This window comes from Garra rufa, chromosome 1, assembly GCF_049309525.1.
Source record: "Garra rufa chromosome 1, GarRuf1.0, whole genome shotgun sequence".
NCBI lineage: Eukaryota > Metazoa > Chordata > Actinopteri > Cypriniformes > Cyprinidae > Garra > Garra rufa.
Window position 1 is genome coordinate 78,718,201 of NC_133361.1, and position 3,589 is coordinate 78,721,789.

Here is a 3,589-nt window from a genome sequence, read left to right on the forward strand (position 1 = left end):
ACACTACAACATAGTCTTACACACTGGTGCAATAAATTAAAAACAATATTTCCAAAACTGGCCAGTTATGTTGCTTGTGGTTCTTCCCCTCAAAAACATTTTCACATGATGAACAAAAAAGACGCAACCAATGTACACTGGCAAATTTTTATTCATGGACTATGCAGTACAACACACACACAAAAAATTATTCCACCTCAAAATCCTGTCTTTGGTCTGGGTTAGGCCAGAGAATCTCATCCACATCACAGGCTATATTGGCCCTAGCCAGGCAGCGGGGGTAAAATCCTCTTGCATGCCTGATCCACCCCTGGCATGCATCTACTGTTATGTCTAGGCAGGCTTCTTCCATGGCCTGGAGGAGGTGAACACGGACATAAGGCTCTCTGTCATACACTTTCCACCGCCATGCTGAAAAAAACTCATCTATCAGGTTTAGAAAGGGAGAGTATGCAGGCAGAAAGATGTTAGAAAACCTTGGATTATTGGTAAACCAGTCACGAACCAGAACAGCATGATGGAAGCTGACATTATCCCAAACAACAACGTAGTGAGGCTGCTCTGGCTGTGCTGGTTCCCTGTAGTCCAGCTGGAACATATGCTCTCTTAGACCATCAAGGAAAGCAAGGAGGAGCATAGTGTTATAGGGTCCTAGAATGGCATGGCGGTGGAGTACCCCTCGTTGGCTGATGGCTGTGCACATAGTGACATTCCCTCCACGCTGACCAGGGACATTTACAATAGCCCGATGACCAATTCTGTTCCTCCCTCTTCTCCTCCTTTTGGTCAGGTTACAGTTTTTCTCAATTGCTTAAACACATTTCTTGAAATTATGCCTCTTATTTGTGAAACTCCAAACACAAATCCACAACTCCTAACTCATTTCCCCAAACTTCCTATACTGAGGTCAAAATGAAGCTCTCCACTCAAAACAGTTCAATCTTGCTGAAAAAAACAAACTTTGCTCTCAGACATGACACACAAATCTTCAAAAACACACACACACTACAACACAGTTTTCCACACTGATGAGATAAATTCAAAACAATACTACAAAAACAATACAAACAATATACTCTTCACATGATGAACACAACAAATCTATGCCTTTGCAAGTGTTTTATTTCTTAATTTAATGTACTGTAGAGTACAGTACAAAACAGCAAACAACAAAAATAATTATTCTGCTCAGCATCCTGTGTTTGGTCTGGGACAGGCCAAAGAACCTCTTCAGCATCACAGGCTAAATCAGCCCTGGCCAGGCAACAGGGGTCAAATCTTTTTGCATGCCTGACCCAACCCTGGCACTCATCAACTAAAATATATGAGACTGCTTGTCTTCTTGCCCTTGCTCTTCCTCTGTCTCTTCCACGATGTCGTCATCATCATTCTTCTTCTCCTCCTTTTCTGCTTTCACCTTCTACTCTTCCTCTACGAAATTACACATTACTGTAGGTGGGATATTGATTGAAAAAGACTGGATAGGATTCACAGTTACACTTGTACTAGTGGTCTGACAAAAAAATTTAAATACAATAAAAACACACAACATCATTGTGAAACAGAAAAAAAAAATATGGGCACAAAGGTGAAAATAAAAATTAGAAAGTCCACTGTCAGAATTTGTAACTCCTGCATTGTCCTCTGTCTATATATGCATTCCAATTGAAGGTTCAAGAGGTGTACCTTTGAGCTATTTCAGAGAACTTCTTTATCATTGGTTGATCTAAATTATCTTCATTAGTGAAAGTCAAGATACACTTGAATAATTCATGGCAAATTTACAAAAAGTCTAATAGAAATATATGATTATATATATGTAGAATATATGATTGACAGTTTAGGACAACTAGATCAAACATTTTGCATTTAGGTAATGACTTGATGTTTTGAGGGGTAAGACTATTGCACAGAGAACTAGAGTACAGTATATAATACATTTTGAGCAACATGACAAGAGCAACTGAAAATGTAGGAAACCGCAGACAAATATATATAATCAGTTGTATGAATGTACCAAAGCAATCACAAGTTGATCAGAAGAATGAGAAGCTTTTTATGATATGCACAAGAGACTAGATGATGTGGATGTTGAACAAGTAGTTTTGACAATATCACAAAGTGACTGAGAAAAACTTTTGTCCTTTTATCTCCATCAAAGTTTCTGATTGGTGTGTGCTAAATTTTGACTCCCAGTGTTTCCAGTTGGGTAATTGTGTGCTAATTGAGCTCAAACTTCGCAGACTTGAGTGAACAATATTGAATGCTTGTGCTTTCTAAATGAGCACATGGTGTAAGCACTGAGAAATGTAGGGATTTGTGTGGTCCGTGTACGTTTTGTTCATTTAATTTCCTATTTGGAACGGAATAACGAAACATGAGACAAAGGCTCGTTTGTTCGTATTTTTGTTTTATTTAACAAACGGAAAACGAAATTTCGGCTTGATTTCTCATGTTTTGTTTGCGCTTTACAAATCGGTTTATAGTTTCCATATTTCATTCGCACACGTGGGCGGCGCTGAAACGCCCCATTCATCTGATTGGCCAAATTACTCCACCTTCAGTACGGGCTTTAAATTATGTGAGGCAGAATAAAAGCCAGTACTAATGCGGCGCAGAATATCGCACTTTAATAACAAACAGAAATATGTTGCTGGGGACATAATTGGTGCTACTGCGACTTGCAAGCAACTCTTTAGCCTATATACAGTATGCTGACAGTGCAAAAAGTTCTGTTCATCTATAGATAAAAGTGAACTGCACAGTGGGCTGATGTGTCCGTGGTATACTTGCATACATTAATTTTTTTGTTCTCCTCAAATGGGAGTAGATGTAGGGGATATAATATACAGTTTGTACAGTATAAAAATCCTCTATAAAAATTTCCCATAAAACATTAAAATCTAACAACCCAATGTGTAAAACTTCTGTTCATTATCTGTGATTACAAAATTCCAATACACATAACATCGGGATGTGTCTGGAATAACCGTTTAACTGTGCAATGAACAGCACATCATAGAAGCAGTTTCTCACTCTTTTGAACAAGTTTTGCTTGGTACATTTATGCAATTGATTAGCTATTGATTTGGTTTCCTACATTATTAGTTGCTAATGTCTTGTTACTCAAAATGTTGTTCTCTGTGCAATACCCTTCAAAAAATCTAGTCATTAAGGGAAAATGGTTGATCTAGTTGTCATAAACTGTAAAGCATATTTTATGTTTATTTGACTTTTTTTAAATTTGCCATGGAATGTGCAGGTGAATCTTGACTTTCAGTAATGAAGGTAATGTAGATCAAGCAATGATAACCTCAAAGGTGCATTTCATGAAGTTTAATTGGAAAGAATATATAGACAGAGGACAACACAAGAGTTATACATTTTGACAATGGATGAACATCCAGGAAATGATCAGGGTCAGTGGCCGAGAGGAAGAAGAGGAGTAAGGATGCGTGGTGAAAGGGTACAGAGGCAAAACACAAATTTTACAGTAGACTAATAATCAGAATGTGATCAATGTCTTTTGCACAACGCCAGCAACTGCACGCGGCCATGTGAACTTATTTTTTTAAATGTTCTTTGAGCT